The sequence below is a fragment of the Notechis scutatus genome, chromosome 3 (genome assembly GCF_049901735.1).
Source record: "Notechis scutatus isolate UNSWTSFEM ecotype Mainland chromosome 3, rNotScu1.2, whole genome shotgun sequence".
Taxonomy (NCBI): domain Eukaryota; kingdom Metazoa; phylum Chordata; class Lepidosauria; order Squamata; family Elapidae; genus Notechis; species Notechis scutatus.
The window spans coordinates 136,418,851-136,442,365 of NC_142011.1; the positions used below are offsets into that span (position 1 = coordinate 136,418,851).

Genomic DNA, 23,515 nt, shown 5'->3' on the forward strand with positions numbered 1-23,515 from the left:
TCAAAGTCAGAGTTTCATTTTTTCCCATCTCAAGCACAAAATACAGAAGCAGTTTCCAAGTAGAAACAAAGTTGGATATATTCTTTTCTTTGATTAAAATAATAATTAGCCATCTCTGCTAGTTCCATTAGTTTTTCCAACCATTCATCCATTATGGAAAGTCTATTAGCCCATTTATCATTGTAAAAAATATCATTATTTTACTTGTTCTTCCGTCTCATATCTTAACATTCTAGCAATAACATCTCCATCATTAGTATATAGTTCTATTTCAAACTCAGTTTTGCTTTGTTCCAAGTGTTTTATCCACTTTCAACCTTTTCTTTTAATCATATATAAGGAAACCACTGACAAGAGTATCCTTCTTTTACAAGTAGCCCTCGACTTACAAATACATTTGAGCCCAAAATTTCTGTTGCTAAATTGGTAACATGGTTGTTAAGTTAATCTGGCTTCCCCAGTGATAAAAAGTGATGATATATGACCCTGGGACACTACAACTGTTATAAATATGAGTCGGTTGCCAAATGTCCAAATTTTGAACATGTGATAATGGGAATGTTACAATGGTCCTAAGTATGAAAAATTGTCATGTCCCTTTTTTCAGTGCCATTGTAATTTTGAACAGTCACTAAATGAACTGTTGTAAGTCAAGGACTACCTGTGTCAAGTCTTCTCTCAATTAATAGGAAGGGAAATATTTGTAAATGTGTAATTTTGTTCTGAGAGTATAGCAGTTTAATGGTCTAATATGCCATGTTCCTCAGTGGAAAAAATTATTTTGTTATAGTTAGTGGTACCAATTGAATGTCCAAAGTCTGAAGTTCAAAAAGTGCTACCATCAATGGTAGAAAAAAAAATCAATGCAAAAAAGCAATAGGAAATGGTGCTAGAATAACATCTCACAAAAGTATTGATTTTCCTTGGAAATAAAAAAGAATGACTGGGAACAAAAAAATGAAGAACTCATAATAAACTATATTAGTGACTTGTTTGTGGGAATACCATAGTTTTCCTTTTGTCTGTCACACTCAACTATCTATTTAGTTTATCATTGATAGGTCTCCATTTCTATTGTCAGCATGAATGACTGTCCCTTTATGGTCATCAGGCTATTATTTTCCCATTAGAAAAACAGTGGACTAGCCAAATAAGTCATATTTCCAATATACGAGTAAATTATTTGTGACTATTTTATTTACTTTTGAATGGATGGATTTGTAGCTACCTTAAAAAAATAGTTTGGCATTTTTTTTCAGCTTGAGGAGACCATTCCAAAATGTTGATGACATAATATGTATTTCTCTTTTGAAAAGCAGCGGAACGTGTCCGTAACATGATTTTGCACTAACTGTATCTAATCTATTTCTGTACTATATTGACACCAGTTAAAATTGGTCTTGTTCTTCAGTTCCCTTCATTTTCTAAGTGAAAGAGGGAAAGAACAGATAAGCTTCAATTTAATTTGTTCTGGCAATTACTGGAAAGTTCCCACTGTGAGGGGAAGCCACTGCTTATTGATGTGGAAGGACGCTCACCATACAAGACCCAAACAAAAGGAGAAGCTGCTTTTCTACAAGTGAATTCAAGCATGTGTTGACATACTAGCTAAGGAAACAGTCCATATGAACCCTAATAGGAAAAAAAGAGAGGAAGAGGGAGAAGAACGGTAAAAGTTATCAAGAAAAAACTAATGCTGAGGACACGAGCACAAAATGTGAACTGGTGAGAAGGGAATTCATTTTGTGTACTTACTTCTCTTGTTTATTTCAGGTCTTTTATATTTGATTTATAGCTTTCTCCGTTATTCTTGATTACTGTAGAATACAGCTGAATACTTTAGGCTGAAAAATCCTGATGACCATTACATGGAAGGAATGAGTTAGAGTTTTCTTTATGCCTTTGGAGTCATGGACTGATTTTTTTTCATCCCAGATAAAATAGCAAAAGTAAGTTTTGCAGACAAGAGTAAACAGAAGAAAAGAGTGTTTTGAGGCAACATACAGTACAGGTTGACTATTTTTCAGCAAATCAAGATTTCTCACTAATTCTACCTTTTTAAAATATATAAGGATAATAATATATTTCAGAGATGCTTTCTAAAATAGAACCCTGGCAAAAACCCTTGAAACAGCCTAAAGCTGAAGGCATTATGCTGGGTGATTATGAAGAAAAAAACAAGTTGAAGAGGGGACCTTGTTAGATTGGCATTCGTGCACATTTACAAAAATGTAATGGTGAAATCTTTTTTATTTTTTTTCCTGTTTAGCTCTGGGCTCCTAGCAAAATGGTGGGTGCAACTTTTATCAGTGAGATCCTTTTAATAAATTCTTAATGGGTTCTGCTTCTGCCCGAATTTCCCTTACTTCTTCACCCTCAAGGTTGACAATTGTTCTAACCATACAGCATCCCAAAATAGTTGTTAGGAAGATATGTCAAAACTGGGTTCAATGACATATAAGAAATAGGCTCCAACTGTGCTAATAACATACATTTCAAAAGAGAAGCAGTGATGTGAACTGAAAACTAACAAACAGAACCTACCTCGCCGGGAAACAATCACTGCCTCTAAAATCTGCCAACGTGATGAGGGAAACTTCAATCACGCCTTTTGCTCAGGATATTAAGGATTGCAATCTTACAGTAAATCATTCTTTTTCTAAAGAGGAGTGGTGGTGTTTTATGAAAACCCGACAGTACTTTACATGATTGTTAATGTAACTTCTCTCTTCCTATAAAGAAAGGCATTTCCAAAGTGAGGGAATCGACTAGTTATCTACTACTCATTGTGCAAAGAAGGAGACTCAAGCACACACACTTTCTGACGAGGCAGAAGAGAACAAGGAATGATACAGAGTTTTTTTTTCCCCCAGATTGCAAGAACAAATCCAGTTTAAAACATCTTGTCTAAGCTTCTGAATTTAAAGTCCAAATACATGAAACCAGCCCCTTCGTTACTATTAATGACAAGTTTCTCAAGGAGTATTATTTGATATTTGGGAAGGGGAAATCAGGGCAATGCCTACATGTGGATTGCAGTCTTGAGGACACCTGGCATATTTGTTTCAGATTCCAACTGAACTGTATTTAGATAGAACATTATCCATAAATAGGTTAAGGGCCTGTCTTTCAAATACTACAGAAGGTAGAGAATTCTCACATGTATAGCTTGTCAGAGTGGGGACAAGTAAACTTCCTTTTGTTGAAACTACCTCTCCTTTACAATTGTCTAATGAAAAAGATTTGTGCTACATCCTATTTGGTTGTCCTCTAAGTGAACAGTTTTGTGTCTTTCCAACTACATAACTGTTTTCATTTTTACTTTGGTGTTTACTCTTTCTTTCCCATCCTGAGCCAAAGGGTATACAGTAATAAAATTGTGATTGCAGGCATGAATGTTTTTGGGACAGCCTGTTTCCATATTGTTCAGATTGGTGTTGGGGAGCCGTTATCTCCATGTATGCATTATTCATTTACAATCAACTCAGCATAATAAAACAGTATTCAATTGTTCTCATTGTTCACTCGAGTGGCTTGTGTGCCATCCGCGTCCTTCTCATGAATGGCAGCTTGTATGGGCCATTGTAGCCATTCAGCATTGAATGCTTCATTGGAAAAGAACTCAACGTCATCAGATTAAAAATTCTCCTGTAGGTATAAGATGATCCTGCCTGCCTGAAAGTCGATGGGTCTTAACTAACAAATAAATTATTCTTTTATTTTCCCCTCCCTTTGGGTTAAAGGTACTGTGTGATGATAAAAAGAGAGAATTGCTGAAGTTCCTGCCTGACAAGCTGTCGAATGAATATCTACTTATAACCGTAGCAACATCAATAAGTGACAGGAGCATAGAAAGAAGGGCAGCGCAATAAATCCGTAAAGTAAAACAAGCAAAAAGAGCGAAAAGGTATAGTACAAAGCTATTTTTTCCCTAATACTATGTGCTGTAAATCTTTTTCTATTTCAGAAGATAGCTTTCTTCAATGGTGTATATACTGACTTTTTATATAAGATCTAAGAGAAGCAGTTGGAAGGGTTCTCTTTATTTTTATATATAAATGGTAATTTACATGCAGGCTGATCAAGCAAACATGCAGAGGAGTATATCTTTAAATAGTTGAATAGCTTGAAGGGTACAAAATAAACATTCCAGGAAATATGAAAGAGTATTTCCAAATTTGCACTTGTCTCAAACAAAAATGAGCATTTGGATAGGACTGCCATTTAACAATTGATTTTATCTTTAAAGCTTAGAAAAAATATTTCAAAAGTCAAAGCATATTTACTTTTGTACTGAGTTATAAAATAGCATAGATATTTATGCTTGAGGAGATAAGTGTAGATTATGAAAATCCCCTAATTCTTAACTGAAACAATTGCATTATTTCTTATTTTGAGCTATGGAATTTAAATATATTAATTAATTTAAATCAGTTTCTCAGATCTGCCAGATGTCACTGTAGGTGCTCATCATAGTGCCTTCCACCTTGTAGGTAGAGTAATTTAAAGTAAAGAGAAAGGATTTATTGGCTCTTTGCTGCAAGCTTAGTGTAATACAATCATGCATTATGCTACTAGGTTATAAAGAATCAGATTAGCTATGCCAACACAACGATGGCTTGCTTTCAAGGGGATGCAGATCCCAAAATAAACTTATTAAGTTAGCCAAAACTAGTCACTGTTTTCATGTCATCATTTTTGTAGTAACATGAAAACATACTATTTGAGGCAAATTATAAATATGCTTCATAACAGCATAGTAAATAAAATTAGCAACCCAACCTTATGTGTTTTTTTAAAGAGCAACTCTTATTGCAAAATCTTTATAAAAGAAGAAGAGTGAAGCTAGTCTAAGGGTAAGGAAGTTGAGCTGTGACCATCTCAGTAGAAAAAGTTAGAAAGCTATCATAACATTAGAAACCTAACTACCAAATGTCAAGGCCACCATCAATGGAGGACACTGATCCTACTTAATGAACAGGAGTAATATTCAAAACGAACTGAAGAAGGAAGTACCTGCAGAATAATGATTTATCTGTTTGGAAAAATAGACTAAAGACTCTAATCCGTTTATATATTTAACCACAGCAAATAATCCAAATTGTTGTTTACCTTAATATCTCAAACAATGTCATATAAAGAACATATGTTGGCCTTGGTCTTCTGTCAATATTCTAATATAAGCAAGGAACATAAGAAAAGATTGTGTGCTTCTTGGTTTGTTTCTCTTAACCAACAGTACCAGGAGACATGAATCAAAGAAAAAAAGAGCATCCAATTCACTTTCTCCAGAATACATGTTTACTATACATCTCTAACTGACACTTGAGGATTTAAGTAATATTGACATTTCATCATATGCTCAGACATATTAACTTTGATCATCTGCTGTCTGTGGCATAAAATGTGGTTACTTTGTTAGAAAAATATGGATATTTTTCAGACCAAAAAGAAAAATATGAATTCATCTCTTCCTGGACTTTTATCAACATTAAAAAAATAATTAAAATAGAAATAATAATAATAACAACAACAACTTCCCTATAAAAGGGACAATATGGAAATATAATATCTATCTCTAATTCTTCAGTGTTTTGTCAACAGGCAGGCTGAATAACAGCATATTTTGTTATCTGACCATTAGTAGACTTGATGATAAAGCATTAAACAGTCCCATGCTTTAGGGAAATAAATGATTGTGGTAACTCTCTTCCAATTTTTCTTGGACAGTTCAGTTTGTGGCCTTTTGAAAAACAGAATTACATATTAACTATGATCCATTTATCATTGTTATAATAGTAATAGCAATAGCATTTAGACTTATATACCGTTTCACAGTGCTTTGCAGCCCTCCCTAAGCAGTTTACAGAGTCAACATATTGCCCCCAACAATCTGGGTCCTCATTTTACCCACTTGGAAGGATGGAAGGCTGAGTCAACCTTGAGCCTGGTGAGATTTGAACTGCCAAATTACAGGCAGCTGGCAGTCAGCAGAAGTAGCCTGCAGTACTGCACTCTAACCACTGCACCACCATGGTTCATAATCCAGAATATATGGAAGAAGACCCATACAGTAAGTCTAAACTTTTGAATAGAGGCCCTTTTCCATCTAGATTCTTAATCAGCCATCAGAATAACAGGCTTAACCCAACTGGAATAAATAGCAAATTGAACCAAGAGTTAAATATTTATGTCTAGGCTCACACTTCATTTGCATAAACCTGCATTTGGTATGCATAGTAAATGGAATGATGTTCTCTTAAGTTCAGACTAAACTGTTTCTAATGGTCTGTAATCCTTATGAGTGCATAAATAGACTATTATGGTTAATGAGCAATCTCTAAAATGCATTACATAATGATATTTAATAATTAGATGATTAAGTAGGCTTGTCAATCAAACTGCAGCAATCCCATATATTATATTACAAAACTTGACTATGCTTAAAGAAATAAAATCATTTGCGTATGGAAGTAATGCTGGTAGTCCTCCCTTGCCAACAGTAATTGGAATAAGGAAGTCCATTGCTAAGCAATGCAATCATAAGGCGTAATGATATTCTAGAAGTCATTTTCATTGTTAGGCAAATCCTCTGTAGTCACAGTGTTCCATGGTCATGGTTATCACCATTTATGATCACCTTCTGGCTTCCCTATTGATTTTGCTTGTGAGAAGCTGAAGTGAAAGTCAAAAATTGTGATCACATGACCACGGGGATTTTGCAATGTCGGAACTGTAAGCTGATTGCTAAGCAATCACATAACCATGGGGACTCTGCAATGGCCACAACTGTGAGGACCCTCCGTCTGTTGACTTCATTCAGTGGCACTGTAACTTTGAACAGTCACTGAATGTTAAGTGAGGAGTACTCCTTTAATAAATAAAACTAGTCAAAATAACCTGGGCACTTGTGAGTGAATATTTGGATTCCATCTAACAACTGAGATACCACCATCAGCTCAAAACTTTTAATTGCAGCTAATCTGAAAGAATCTTAAAAATAGTAGCAACAATTTTCTTTTTAACACGATGTTTAATGTGCTCCTTTCAGAAACTAGTATAGAGTCACTAGAATAGGACGCATACATATGCATATATGTAAATAAGTAAGTAAATAAATGGTTTTTAGTTTGGAAGATGAATCATAAATATTCATAGAACTTAACTTGCCTGTTTGGAATCCCATCCATTTGTCTTACTCATTTCACGGACTAAAAGTTTAACTCTTTTTTTAAATAGTTGTTGATCAAAAATTCTTCCTTACAGAAGGTTCAGGGACTCATTTCATTCCAGTTTGTTGTGAGAGAAACCTGTCCACACATTGTATACCAACATTATTATGTATCAAACTGCAAGGTTCATATCAGGGAATGGAAATCTGAAGACTTTTATGAGACATTACATGGATGAAGTGTCTACTCTGAAAGGGAATGCAAGTAGTCCTCGACTTACAATGGTTAAGTTAGTGATCATTCAAAGTTACATCTCTGAAAAAAAATAATTCACAATTACAACCATCGCAGCATCCTCATGGTCACTTGATCAAAATTCAGACACTTGGCAATTGGCATATGTTTTTGACGATTGCAGTGTCCTTGGGTTATATGATCCCCTTTTTTGTGACCTTCTGAAAAGCAAAGTCAATGGGGAAGCCAGATTCACTTAACAATCATGTTACTAACTTAACATCTGCAATGATTCACTTAACAACTTTGGCAAGAAAGTTCATTAAATGGGCCAAAATTCACTTAACAACTCTCTTGCTTAGCAACAAAATCTGCGGTTCAATTCTGGCCATAAGTTGAGGACTATCTATAATGTGATTGGTCTGTATGTTTGTAAAAGTTTACATACCGAAAGTTAATATAAAAATTAAACAAAAGGGGGGCAAAATACATCCTTGTTTTGTTCTTTATGGGCTGGCTGGCTGCTTCCTATGTTGTCAGGTAACACTTCCCTAAGTGTTATCATATAGCAAGGGGAATCACATTGCTGTCACGTGACGTTTCATGATTTTTTTGTTCCCTTGCGGAGCTGGGCGTGGCCTGCGCGTGACACATTCCGGCCCACAGGCCACCAGTTTGACACCCCTGTCATATAGCCTTTAGATACTGTAAGTAATGGAAAGCATTTATACATGGAAGACACTTCAACCTTCTTCCATAGCTTGATGCAACAAGTTGATTTTATATCAATAAAGCTTACATACGAGATTTATCCATTCTTTGTCATGTAGAGAATTCTGCTTGAAAACTCATTTGTTTGCCTTTGATCCAGGATATTTTTTCATAACACTCAATAGACTTAATTGGGCTATAATCAGTTTATGTTGCTTTCTTTCACTTTTTGTAAATTGATATTATATTCTTTGACCTCAGTCCAGTGATGGGTTTGAACCAGTTTGCACCACTTCGGGAGAACAGGTTGTTAACTTTCTGAGCAGTTTGGTGAACTGGTTGTTGGAAGAAATCATTAGGACAGAGAACCGGTTGTTAAATTACTTGAATCCCACCACTGCCTCAGTCCCTTAGGATATTATTGGTCCAGCCTATACTAGTGAGAAAAAAAAAACCTGCTAGGATTGAGCCCAACCAACTGATACTTTTTTTTTTTCTGTTCCAAGAAGACCAATGCATTTCCTTTTGCATATTACTGAAGGGCTAGCTTAGTGATATCAGTGGATGTAATAAAAGAAAAGGCATTGGGGAAATGCTCCAGATTACAGCCCAATTAGATCATAGATGCAAAATGTGTTGCAAGACTGGAGCAAAAAAAAAAAAAAAAGATATTTCCCAGCAACAGTAATTTCTCACATCCTGAGACCAGCACCTTATAGGTAGTTCCTAATTACTTGTCAAAATGGTTGGCTTACCAAATGAAGTCCATAATTAACTGCTGCCAAAAGCCCCTTTGGAGATTTTGTTTTATCTGCAAAAATGTCTCATCTGCTAGATTATTATTTTTTTCTATAGTGATAAAATGGGGAAAGAATGATTAGTTACTTGCTGCATATAATTTGCTGATAGGAAAGAATTATTTACAATACAAACTGATAGTCAAATCATATTTAGACAACAGTTTTCTCTGGACCTTTTATACATTTTAAAGTTTTAAATTTTAAAAACATTTAAAATTGTGTGGCAGCTTAAAAAAGGAATTAACTGGGCTGAAAATGAACTAATTTTACTACTTTATTTATTTATGTACTATAACATTTCAGAGTTCCCTTTACCATAGGAAGTGAAAGAAGAAATATATTGTTTCCTCTTTCAATCTACCCTGTGTGGTTTCCTAAATATTAAGATCTCTAGTGCAATCTTACATGTGGAACAGATACAGGACTTTACAGTAAAATGGTTAACGAAATAATATAACCTGTTTGGCATGTCTCATCCAGAGTTAAAGATCTAATGATCAACCTGTGGCTTTTGTTCATTTTCCCACCAGGAAAAGGAACATATGTAAAAACAGTTGCAACCGCACTATCCTGGCTGTGATCTGGACTTTTTTGACCATGTCTTGCGAATTCCTCTCTTTCCTATACTTTGCCTCCGGTAAACCAGCAAAATCCCTTAAAATTTCTAAGGTTGCATGTTTTTTTTTTATTCTGAGCCATGCTTGGGAATTAAGTTGTAGTGTTGGGTCCAACTGATCCAGTGTCCCCCAAGGCACTCTTCGCCAACCCCCTCCAAATCACCTGACAGCAATGTACCAATGCTTAGATAGCACCAGAGGTAAAGAGCTCCACTGATCTTTGATGAAACATTTCAGTGTCATTCTGAGCAAGAGACTGACTTGTACAAACCATAATATCCCAACAGTTCTTGTTCCACAATAACTACTGACCATTCCAAGTTATGATGGCTCTGAATGAGGGGGAACACAGGTCCTCTTAGCTGTAGCTGTCCCAATATCCTTACAGGGTCACATAATTGCCATTTTGATGCTTGGCAACCTTGTCATTGTAATGTCACAGCATACTGTGATCACGTGATAACCATATGCAACCTTCACCACGGGTTTCTGAAAGCAACGTCAGTGGAGAAGCTGGCAGGAATTTGTAATCTCATGGCTGCTGGTTGCTGTGACTGTGAGGGGTTCAACTAACAACAGCAACTGGGATTTCCTGAACAACTAGTGACCGTTCACTAGTCAGCACTGTCGTGATTCACAACTGCATTGTTTAGCCGCAGAGTTCACAGTCCCCATTATCACCAATAATGATAATAAGGACTATCTGCATTCTTCTGCCATTTCACAAATCCCATTGGATTTAAAAGGACAGCAAGTTCTACAGCAGTGATGGCTAACCTTTTCTGAATTGAATGGCCAAAGCGTGCCTGCCCAAACCCCCAAAATGCAATGTGCTCCCCCGTGCATGCACCCCACCACTCTGTGCATGCACGCCTGACCCCCTGCACACACCTCACCCCCCCTGCAGATGCCACACCCCTGTGCATGCATGCAGAGGTCCCTGTGCATGCCCCACACACATACACGCACACCCCCATGTGTACCCCCAGACACACGTGTGACAGATACCTGAAGGCCAGCTGGCCGGCAGGAGACATAGGCGCATACATGTTGGAGCTGAACTGGGGAAATGGCTTACATGCCATCAGAGTGTGCGCTGGGTGCCACCTCTGGCACGTGTGCCATAGGTTCGCCATCATGGTTCTACAGCATATATCAATAGTGCAAGCAAAAAAGGCTGGTATTTAATACACAGAACATTTTTAAAAACCACATTTCATTAAAACATTTACACATCAGGATTGGAACATAGAAGAAAATACTTTTAGCATCTATAGGAATATTTATAATAGACATATCTTAACCCTGCTACATTAAGAGAGAGGAACAACAAATTGTTATTATGATGACTCTCCATCGCACAAACGTGACATTCTTTTACCCTTATGGTAGCTATATTTTGTTCAACAGCAATGAACATGCAACATCTGTTGTGCATCTGAACACTGGGGATGTTTTCTCTTTTTAATAACATTTTGTATAATTTTCTGATCATAGAGCACCATTACACTGGAGGCAGAGGCTATGAATCAGCTCCCATTTCTATAATGGGAAAAAATAAATATACAGAGAGAGACGACGCCTTGTTGGAAATATCATCCCCTTTAAGGTATAAAGACATGCAGGCCTATATTTCAGAATTGTTTGTTTGCTTATTAAGATTATATTCTGTCTTCCTTTCAGGAGATTAGGTAGTATAAACAGAACTCCCTGTTCCTATTTCTCTCTACAACAGTTCTATAAGGTAGGATGGTATGGAAAAAAAAGGAAAGAGAGAGAGAGATTCCATGGTTGAGTATGGTCTAGAGACAGGTTCTTTCTCCTCTTAGTCCAACAGCTTAACTACACTATAAAACTCATTAAATCACATGTATATATCAATATTAATGATTCTCTGTACTTGAGAACACAATATTGACATAATCATTAGAAATATTTCCCTGTTCAACATTTCTTTGGGTAATATGTTTGAAATTTTCTTTTTTCTATACATTGGGATTATGATGTAAAACAACAAAAACAAAAATATTCTTCATCTTGCAGTTGTGAGTTTGAAGAACTTTTTGTGCACTTCTTCTTCCAATACTTTTGTGCAAGTTCTTCTTCCAATATTATTATACTTTAGGGCATCCTTGCTATCTGGAATATAATCGGATTGTTATCGTATTGCATATAAAAAAACTTCCCTTTAAAAAAAAACACCATAGTAAAGTTAAAAAAGAATAACATAATTTGTATTGCTATGAATAAAGACAAATTGCTCCGGCTGAATGAAATACTCCTATGCTAATTCATTGATCTTGAAATAATAGGAAAAAAAACTTCACATTTTACGCTCTTTGTTAAATTTTCTAAATTTTTAGATTATTTTCATTTTTGCCATCTTTCAGTTCAGCTGCAATTAAATACCGTATATACTCGAGTATAAGCTGAGTTTTTCAGCACATTTTTTGTGCTGAAAAAAACCCCCTCGGCTTATACTCGAGTGAGATTCCCCTCTGGAAAAAAAATGGTGTGGAGCTCCGGAGCTGGGCAGCCGCTTCCCTGCTTCCGTGTTTCCTTTGCAACTTGTAAGCATGGGGGTAATCGGAAGCAGAAAAGTTCTTGCATGAGGATATATTGTTTTTTCTTTTTTTAACTGTTTTTAGGGGGGGGAAGACCCACCGTCATGTGAGAATGCTCAGACACGAAATCTATCTGCCCGAAAATAAGTGTGTGTGTGGGGGGGGGATTTTAACAGAGGGAAGACGTAGGGAGAAAGCAAAAGTGACGGAAGATCCTTCAGGGGAAACTGAGGGGGAGACTCACCCTTGGTCCAGATGAGCCCCTTCCCCACCCCTAAGGAAGCAGAGGCAGCCAGCAAGGGCAGGCAAGCCCCACTTCGCTGACTCGTCCTCTCGCTCCACCCACCCACCCACTCAAAGCCACAAAGTCCCCAATCGCGCAGCCCAGAATCGCCTCCCCTCAGGGGCAGCAAAGACGCCAGGCGTTTCCGAGACAAGAAGCTCCGCCGTGCAATGAAAGCGCCCTGGCTCTAGGCTCACGGGCTCAGAAAACAATGCGAGCCGAGGTGGCTTCGCTCCTCTTGGCTTCGTTCCACAGCCCCAGCTGCTTTCAGTCCGCTTGGGAGGAGGAGGAGGAGGAGGTGGTGGTGGCAGCTCGCGTTGTTTTCTGAGCCCGCAAGCCTAGAGTCTAGAGCTCAGAAAACAACGCGAGCCGCCGCCACCACCTCCTACCCCTCCTCCCGAGCGGACTGAAAGCAGCTGGGGCTGAGGAAACGAAGCCAAGCGGAGCCGAAGCCACCTCGGCTCGCGTTGTTTTCTGAGCCCACGAGCCTAGAGCCAGGGCGCTTTCATTGCACGGCGGAGCTTCTTGTCTCGGGAAACACCGGGCATCTTTGCTGCCCCCTGAGGGGAGGGCGATTCTGAGCTGCGCGATTGGGGGACTTCGTGGCTTTGAGTGGGTGGGTGGGAGGGAGCGAGGATGTTGACTTTAAGCGCTGCCAACCGAGTGTTTCACCAATACCAGTGGGACCTCCGTCCACCACCACCCCTCCCTCTTTTGCCTCCTTCCTTCTGATCAGTCAGGTTTTCCCAGTATATGCTCACAGCTGCGTTTTCTCTTCTGCCGTGCTAGGCGTTGAACGCGGGGATTTCTGATTCCCCTTACACGCGCGTGGATATGCCGCGGGGCATTTTCTTCCAAATGCCCCACGGGCAGAGAACACTGACTTTCATGATTGTGAGATCGTTTCCCAAATTAATTGATTCACTAACCCAAAAGAAGATGATGATGACAGTGGGAGGCAGGAGTCACTCTCTCCCTTGCAAGAAAAAGCAAGAGCTGTTCTTATGATCTCTCTCTCTCTCACTCTCTCTCTCTCCCCGGAATACAGTCAAAAGAGAGAGAGAGAGAGAGAGAGAGAGAGAGAGAGAGAGAGAGAGAGAGAGAGAGAGAGAGAGAGAGAGAGAGATCATAAGAACGGCTCTTGCTTTTTTCTTGCAAGGGAGAGAGTGACTCCTGCCTCCCACTGTCATCATCATCTTCAATTAAACTTCAATCTTCAATCTTCTTCAATTAAACCTTTCATGATAGTGAGATCGTTTCCCAAATTTCCCTTAAATCAGGGAAGAAATCAGAAACAAACCTTTGGACTGAGAATAAGCCTGTTCCTATGATGCCATTTTTGTTCACTGCAGTGGGAAAAAGTGTGAAAAAACACACTTCTTTTTCTTCATCTTCTTGTTCCCTATTTACTGGTCTCTTTCAAAGAGGAAATTGTGAACATCAAACTTATTCTCAACTGTCCTAGTGAAAGTTTTAATTAGATAATAATTCCCTCCCGGTGGCATTTTTTAATGCCAAGAGTGAATGAAGTTAACTTGCAATTGAGTATGCCATGTTAATTCATGCCATCTTGACACTAATGAAAGCAACATGCCTTTTTAGTTATATTTCATAGCTGTTTTTCATAGAGGTATCTATTTTTATTTTTGAAATTTACCAGTAGCTGCTGCATTTCCCACCCTAGGCTTATACTCGAGTCAATAGGTTTTCCCAGTTTTTTGTGGTAAAATTAGGTGCCTCGGCTTATATTCGGGTCGGCTTATACTCGAGTATATACGGTAATAAATGTTAAAAATAGCATCAAACATATATGCCACACTTATCATTGTCAACTCTTTTTTTGGGGGGGGGAATGTCCTTCATTTTTGTACCAGGCCTACAACTTGAGAAAAGGCAATTCCAGAACTGGGAAGCAGCCACCAGTAATACCAGTGTATTGGTTTAATCAAGGTCTAGCTTCATTTGAGCATAGAAACAGAGCCTATGGAGGTGATTCCTAAAAGCTGATCGACACATGTACATCAAGCACTTGACTTTTGGATTAATGAAGGTACAACATCCGAATTATATATTTGAAGATGTAGGCAAACATTATAGCAGGAATCCCCCAACCCCTGGGACGCGCAAGAGGGTGGCGAACGCACACGCTTAGCTCTACTTGCACAAGTGACGTGTGCCCACTGTTTGTGCAAATGGAGCTGTGCACACTCGCACTTGTGCCTGCCACAAACAGAGAACCATTCCCTCTCCGCCCCACCACTGGTCTGCCAAGCCAGAAAGGTTGGGGGTCTCTGTGTTATAGTATTCATAAACATAAAGTTAAGAAAAAAAAGAGAGTTGTTTGAAAGAAATTCAGCATACCTACATATTTCTACGGGTTGGACTGATGGCGCAAAACATGTTTAATTAAGCTGTCATAGATGTGCGAATAGATTACTCGCATCACTTCACACACAGCAAGTAGCAGGTCCATCGTGTGATTTTAATGATTTTGCTGCTACCAAAACAAACAACAAATTTTTAAAAAATGACCAAAGGTTAAACTTCAAAATAATTATGCAGAATGTTAAAAGGCTATCATCTTGTGCATTTATTATATTATGTGATAATACATACATTCTCTTTATTCTCCCTATATATGGAACATCAGGGAGCCATCTAGTGATTACATTCACTGCTAATATCAGTTTTATGTGAAGCTGTTAGCAATATTCAGGGGTGGGATTCAAATTTTTTAACAACCGGTTCTGTGGGCGTGGCTTAGTTGGTGGGCATAGCTTGGTGGTCATGTGACTGGGTGGACGTGGCTTGGTGGTCATGTTATTGGCTGGGTGTGGCCAACTCAATATCACTCACATCGAGGCACGCATCTCCTCGCCTGGCCTCTCATGACTGTGGGGATGCTGCAACAGTCGTAAGTGTGAAAAATGGTCATAAGTCACTTTTTTCAGTGCCATTGTAACTTTAAATGGTCACTCCACACAAGCAAAGTACCAGCAAAGGAGGGGGGAAAAACCTCCAGAGAAGTTCCTGAGACAGGAAGTCTAGTCCTGCCAAGAATGTAATAAGGGTTAATGGAGAGGCAGTTTCTGTAAGCAACACCAGAATGTTTCCTTCTTGCCTTCATTACAGGATTAGGCCAGTAATTTCTTCTAACAACCGGTTCTCCGAACTGCTTAGAATGTTAACAACCGGTTCTAGTGAATAGATGCGAACTGGTAGAATCCCACCCCTGGCAATATTCAGATTGCTTTGCTGACTATACTGTATATAGCCACTCATTAGCAAATATTCTCTTCTTAACTATCAGAACACCAATGAAAGGTAAAATAAAAGAATTAGTCATAAAAGTAACAGGGTTTTTTAAAGATAAAAGTTTTTCCCTCTTCTAAAGTCACTACAAAATAGCTCTCACTGTCTTTATATCTTCCATGTTCTTTGAGACTCCCAAAAATTTTCTGGATATCTGTAATACAAGTTGTATTGCAATCCCAATACAGCTTGTTCAGCACCAGATTTATTTTATCAAATGATTTGCTTCTCAAATGTCCACACCACTCATCTCACCTAACTGACTCTGGGCAGTTTACAAGAAACAATCACATATACACACTGATACGCCCACCTGTGGAAAAACCAAGCTCAATTTTTGGAGTGCATTTTGGCATTTTAATTTTTCAGTTTATCAGGAGTATATATGATATATTTCACCATCTAACACAAATCAGCTAAATTGCTTTGATTTCTGCACATGTTGAAGTGACTCAATTAAATTATTGTTAAAGCTTTGGTTCTTTGCTTGTCTTTTTTCCAGGTGGATTCCAGAACTTTTCTGTTGCGAATATGGAATACATGTTTTCTTACTGAGCTTGGTTGCTTTCTTGCAAATGTCTTTTGCAAGAGACAAAAGACTAATCTGAGCTTGATTGCTTTCTTGCAAATGTCTTTGGAGATTCTCAGTCATTCAGGTCATGATTGTCCCAAAGGTGCTTTTTCAAGAGGCAACTGGACTTTCTGGGAGGGTTTTTGAAGACATTTCGCTTCTCATCCAAGAAGCTTCTTTAGCTCTGGTGAATGGTGGGGAATGGAAGGATTTATACTCCTTGCAGATAGCTATCCATTTGCATTCTTTTAGAGAGTTGTTGAGGCTACCTGGAAGTTGATCTGTATCACCAGGGTTACCTGAGTAGTGCAAATGGGTGTGGAGCCTTCTTGGAACTGCTGAAAGGACTGTGTTGTAGACTGGAGACAGGTGCTGTCACAACCTCCCCCTCTGTTGAGAGAGGGCTCTTCAATTTTGACATAGATGGCCTCTTTGACTGCTCTTTCAAACCAGCAGTCTTCTCTGTGCAAAATGTAGACTTTGCTATCTTTTAAAAAGTGGCCTTTGTCTTTTAAATGCAGATTTCTTGCAAATGTTTCATCCGTGTTAGAATGGACTGGGGTTTCCTCTCATTTTATATACTGTACTAGTGGTTTGTCCTGTCAGTGTTGATGGGAATGGTCAAGGTAGTTCCTTGATTGGGCTGTTGTTTATTGTTAGCTGGTTTGTCAGAGTTGATAGTATCTCGATTGGGACATTCTTTTTAATTTTTGCTTGTTGATCTAATGTTAACCTTGGTGTTAGTCTTTGCTCATAAAAAATGTTGAGACTAGAACAGAGAAAAAGATAGAACAGTTGCAGGAATTGTGTATGTCTACTTTAATGAATAGAAGGACTAGGGATGACATGAGAGCAGTGCTCCAATATTTGAGTGGCTGGCACAAGGAATAAAAGGAAGGAATAAAAGGAATAAAATCTATTCTCCAAAGCACCTGTAGGCAGGACAAGAAGCCATGGATGGAAACTATTCAAGGAGAGTTTGTATGCATGTATGCGCGCGCGCGCACACACACACACACACACACACACACACACACATCTAATTGGCAGGGGGCATGGAATTCTTAGACTAGTATCCAGCTAGGATCAAAAATCTAATTCAAGTGTTTGTTGATAATATATTTGGTTACATGGGGCATCTCTAACAGTGTTGCTACTTGATAGAAATTGCCAACATTAGAATTAGAAGAACTTTATTGTCATTGTACAAGTACAACAAAACTATGGATGCACCCCAGCAACTGTTTGCAATACAGTAAAACCAAAGCACTTAAAAATGAAGATAAGAAAAATAGAGTACCCACGTCTCCATTTGCAATTAGAGAGTACAATATCTACGAATATACACAAAATATACATCCAACACTGACTGTGACGCTTTGCCTAGTATAATATACAAGAGATGGATTGTACTGTAATATGTTATTATACATCTGAATGAGGTATTGAGATTTCACATTTTTTCACATCTTAATAAGGTAGTGACTTTGTGTTTATTTGCGGTTCAGATGGCCCAAGGAAAGAAGCTATTTGTTAGTCTAGTGGTATGGGATTTTATTAAGCAGCAAAGAAGAAACTACAGATTATGGGATACCTACAGGGAAGTCAAAAGAGATGGCATTATATCATGCATGTAAACATATGTAAGTAGACAAGCTCCTGATATGCAGTTGCCATACAGATAGTTAGCACGTATATATCCAGATACCCTAATACAGTGGTGGCTAACCTTTTTCGTCTCCCGTGCCGAAAATTGCATGCGTGCGCATGCCAGAACCCAGAAGGCAATGTGCATGCACATGCGACCCCTGCACGTGTCTTACACATACACACCGCCCCCTGCACATGCGCACCAGATACCTGACAATCAGCTGTTGGGCGGGCGGCGTGCACGCATGCACAGTGGGGCTCTTCCAGGCGACCTCTCGTGTGCTGGCAAAAGTGGCTCTGCGTGCCACTTCCAGCACACATGCCATAGGTTCGCCATCACGGCCCTAATACAATACTGTAGTTCAGTGACTCACAAACTACTTCTTGGCACTTGGGATAGATGAAATTTCCACATCTGCAATGGGCTGGCTCTGACATTTGAAATCCAGATGCTGAAGGGGAATAGGCATCTAGATTCCTCACCCATTTCTGATGTGGTAGAAGATTTAGGTGAGGGCTGGGAACAAGCAATGGAAAGCCTCTTTTTTAAGCTAAAAATATCAGAAAGGGCAACACATGGTAGTCTTCTCTCACATCACCAGTGCTGATTTATTTCTGGCAAGCCTTTGGAAATGCTGGAATTCTTCAGGATTACCTTAGAATTGCCCCGCTTGGCTGTCATGAGAGTTGGTTCCAACTGCTACCTTCAGAGCCACTCAGAAGCAATGCGCAGAACAGAATGGTCAACTCTGTTGAACTTGGAAATCAGTAAAAAAAAAACTTCACTCAGCCACAAACTCACAAGGGATTTAGAGCAAACCAAGTTTTCCTTCAAATGTAATCATTAATTTCTTTAGAATCTTTCCGTTCTGCTTTCCTACTGAAAAGCATCCAAATAATCAAACAGAAACAATTAAACATTCCATCCATATATATATATAATGTATGGCTGACTCACTGCACAAGGTTATTTTTGGCCTTATGGATGACATGTATGGTCAAATTCAGACTTATCTCATATGAATTGGTGATCATATAAGATATGGGCCATTTTAAATTATGTTTCAGTCACATTTTATTTAATGATAACACCATGAGTGAGAGTTGTGCCAAAGATTCTGCCCACAAGCTCTGCTTCAATAGGTTTTGTGAAGACCCACAAAAACTTCAGTGATGATTATTCACATGAAATAAAAAGGTTGGAATCGTTGCCTTTAGAATGTAAAACATTTGAATTTGTGCATGCATAAACAATACTGATTATTTAAATATAGGGAGATAATTCTATTTATTTAGATACGTTGACGTGTAATAAGTTTTCTCAGTGCTCATAGATTTAAAAATCTCATATTTTCAAGTGCTATGCAGTGTGTTTGTAGGCATGTATCCATGCTATGGACACATCTCATTGACTATTGGTTAACACATGTCCAATTATTAAATTGTCAGATGTTTGGTTTCCCTAAAACAATATTATTTGTATTGCCTGAAGGGTTTGTTCTTATCTTTCACATGAAGTTGCTTGTGACAGAACTTGAAACCTCTGTGTTTGTCCTTCTACTGAGTTTTACAGCCTCCTGTATATTTTTGCTATTTCCAAAAATCTGCTACAAGTCAATATACTTAACTCCAGGGAGCTTTTATTTAGGTGTTTATGTAGTTGCTTGTCTGCATTTTCACTAAAAATTGCTTATACATTAGCAATAGCACTTAGATTTATACACTGCTTCACAGTGCTTTGCAGACCTCTCTAAGCAGTTTATAGAGTCAACATACTGCCCCTAACAATCTGGGTCTTCATTTTACTGACCTCAGAAGGATGGAAGGCTGAGACAACTTTGAGCCAGTGAGAATCAAACTGCCAAACTGCAGGCAGCCAGCAGTCAGTAGAAGTAGCCTGCAGTAGTGCATTCTAACCAGTGGTGATATTCTACCGGTTCTGGCGAGCCGGTAGCAGCGATGAGCAGAGGAGACCAAACCGGTTCTCTCCACCGCTCTGCTGTTGGGCCCAGCCCCCTCACCCGAGCTCCCATACTCACTTTTATCCACTGAATTTGAAGCACAGCTGCTTTGCGCGGCACAGAATAGTGCTGTGCGGCAGCTGCTGAACCGACCAGGATCGTGCAGGCTTGCAGGAGGAGAGTTAGAATGCCTCTGCGCCTGTGCAAATGCCTTTGTGCATGCTCAAAGTGTGCATTTGGTGCACGTGTGCATGGAAAGTGTGTGCATGCACGCAAAGTGCGCCCACCAAGCCATGCCCACCAAACCACTGGCAAAAATATTTGAATCCCACCACTGATTCTAACCACTGTGCCATCACGGCTCCTTAAGAGGTATATGACTGCCCACCTTGGAACACAACTTTGGGTGGTTTACAAAAACTATATAGCTACGAAACACATGAATCCATAAAACTGAAACTAAAAACCTACTGCCTAAATCACTTCCCTAGATGCCCCAGCAACCATCCACCAGCTCCCACCACTCTATCCTCATCCCTGTGTAAGGAGCCAGATTTTGATGGCCATCTAGGAGGCTAAAGAGGTGGAAGCCGACAATATCATCAGAGGAGGATGTTTCATAAGATGGGGCAGCCACAGAAAAGGGTGGAAAATAACTCTGAAGACACCATACATAAGCATTTTGAGTGAGCTTTGGGAAGAGACAAGAAAGGCTGTGCAGTATCAGTCTTTTCTGAAAGAAAATAAGGGATTATAGCATATTCACTTATAGGATTATAGTGCATTCACTTTGAAGTGCATGACTTGTGTGTATAAATGATCCTCCTGACTCAGTCAGTTGTATAATGCCTTAAATCGCTTTGGTCTACAGCAGAGCTACTGCTGAACAGAAGGAGCAATATTCAGAGGTTTCTACACAGAGACTTTGAAGCAGCATTTAAAGCTTCAGGAGCATCTCTCTCTCTCTCTTTTTTTTTTTACATTAGACCACTTTTGTGATGAATGAGGTCAAGATACTTTATATTCTTTTGCTTTATTCTTTTAGTCTAAAGGATTGCTGTCAGGGCCATGGACTCATACTTTACATTCCCAAGGGTCTTTTGAAGCATGAATGTTAAGACTTATCTGTAGCAACTTAGATAGTTATACATACAGACTCTTATTCCTTTGCAAGGGTTGATTTCACAGACAGCTGAAAATGTTCTTTATCTTTTTCAGTAATGGTATTCCTTCCTGGAGTTAAGGCAATCAGTAAGGTCAAGACTGTGTAGCATAGATGTCGCTCCAGGCCAGCACTTGTAAATGTCAGTTCCAGAAGAAGATAAATTAGCCTTTGGATTACCACATATTCCAGGACTTCCAGGATGAGCTAGTAGCAAACCTCAGGCTGAGATTCATACACCTGCCCTACATATAAATGTAAGTGCATAAAATAAAATAAAAATCACTACATACGAACCACAAGTTTGTGCTAATTTTGGGATTCTGATAAGCACATGGAGTAACAGTTCTGGAAATAGAGATAAAATCTCATCCTTCTCAGCCAACTCCGTTCTCTTTTCAAAAAGTAGATTCTAGAATTGCCATATTTCCAGCTAGAAATATTTTCCTATAATTATGAAAGAAAAATTGCTGTGTACTGGCTCCCCATCTATTTGTTCTCATGGGTGGGGAAATGGAAAAATAGTTGAAAATGAAAAAAAAAAAGTGGTAGCTTTATCTTCTTTTCTTACTATACAAGGTTTATGGGGCATTATGTGTTTATCTCAGATTTGATCATAGTGGTTAGAGATAATGAAGTAGACCTCAGGTGTAATCTGTTATAAGATAATTCTGTTTAGCTTAAGAGCAAGAACTTTTGGATTGATTGTTACAAACCTATTGAGTGTAAAGATAAACTCACAAAGCCTTTCCCTTTAATTTAACAGAGACCTGAGAGGAGATGAAGGAATGTACCTATATCAAATTATGGTCATTGATATAATGTACAACCCATGGTTTTAGGAAGATAACATTATGCCTGAACTACATCATGTAGAACAGTTAGGTTTCTGTTTAAAGGCTTTGTTTGCCTCCTCTTATTAACAAACTGAATGAAGAATGAGGCAACTATCTTTCGGTTGATAATTCCACTTGCCTGGAATCTGTTTTATTTATCATAAATGACAAGGCAAATACTGCTTACAAACCTGGCAATATTGTAGCTAAAGTGACAGAACATTGTGCATAGCTCTTCTCTGAAATATCTCATCCCTGAAGCTAAAAGTCAAAAATGACATCCTTCCAAAGGCTCTGCTTTTCATGTGGCCCACAGAACAAAGAAAGAATTGCTGCAAGAATTTGTCATCAAATTTTTATACTTTATCTCGCTTCTAGGTAAAACCAGATCCTCTTTTCTTTTTTTTTTTTTACTACTTTGATTCTTTCCTGCTTCTAATCTATATAATCTATCCTTATGGGCCACAACAGGGCTGTTGTGGCACAGTGATTTAGAGAAGGAGCTGCAAATCTCATCTCTGTCATGAACTCACCAGGTGGCCTTAAGTGTATCCCTGTCAACTTCAACTTCCAATATGAAGGATAATCCAAAGTTAATCATATTGCTTTGCCTTAAGAGAAGTTCAGAATAGTAATATGTGATGGTCTTGAACATTTCTAAAGTGAGGTTATTATTCATCTGGATTTTACATATTTATCTTTCTAAATTTAAATCATCAGTAATTTGAACTGCTGGTGAATGTGCCATTTTTCTAAATGTCTACCAAAAGATAATGTTTGTTTATACTAGGGAAAAAAAGTAGATTAAAGGGAAAATATCATCACATTTATCAAAAGGCTGGAATTATATCATGAAAAAGATGGCAAAATTGTTATTTGTTACTCCAGACTAGCGTAAATGGATGAAACTTGGAAGGAAACAATTTTTGCCTAACATTTAAGAGAAATTGCACAATGAGAAAGTTATTTGACAAATAAAAAGTTTTGTGTGTCTCCTTTGCTAAAAGTATTTCCTAAGTTGATCAAGCTCATTGCTTGAATGTGCAATAGTAGTAGTAGCAGATCCAGCACTGAACAGTTTCTCTGTTATTCCAAATGTTCTCCATAATCCAGATGAACTGCTCCATTTTAGGAAATACAAGTGGGAAGAGTCACAGCTGCTAAAAAAAAAAAATCATTAGCTTGGCTGTGCATAGATAAGATTTGTGGGGAAAGAATGCAATTATTTATGGTTAGAATATTTCTGTAAGAAATATACCTTTTTTTGGTGAATTAAACATTTTGAAGATTTCATTCAACAGATCAATCATCAAAGAATTGTTGATTGATCTGTTGTTTTAATTTTATGACATTGGTTTATCCCAAGTTTCAGAATCGTATAGTGATTTATCTATTGTTTTAGAGAAGAAATGGAATGATACTATGCCTCCCTGTGTTCTTTTATATTTTTTTGTTTACCACTGAAGATACATATATGGTACTTTCAACACATATATCTCTAAATCCAGATATTTCAAAATATGCTCTCATCACCCATCACAAGAGTGCCAGGTTTCTGAGACATCTTCGAGCTATAGTCGATAGTATCTAAAACAGGGGTGTCAAACTCATGGCACCATGTGACGTATAGGGACTTTTCCCC

At 38.3% G+C, this 23,515-nt stretch overlaps 1 protein-coding gene across 3 annotated transcripts in view; it reads left to right on the forward strand.

Annotated features, from left to right (window-relative positions):
- CDH20 (cadherin 20) overlaps positions 1-23,515 on the forward strand; it is a 228,446-nt gene that overhangs the window by 126,405 nt on the left and 78,526 nt on the right. The window contains exon 2 of one of the 3 annotated variants that reach the window (XM_087961189.1): positions 3,744-3,907. The exons of the other annotated variants lie outside the window; for them this stretch is intronic. The gene's annotated coding sequence lies outside the window, so the exon portion shown is untranslated. The remainder of the gene's footprint in view (positions 1-3,743; positions 3,908-23,515) is intronic. 3 annotated transcript variants of the gene reach the window in all.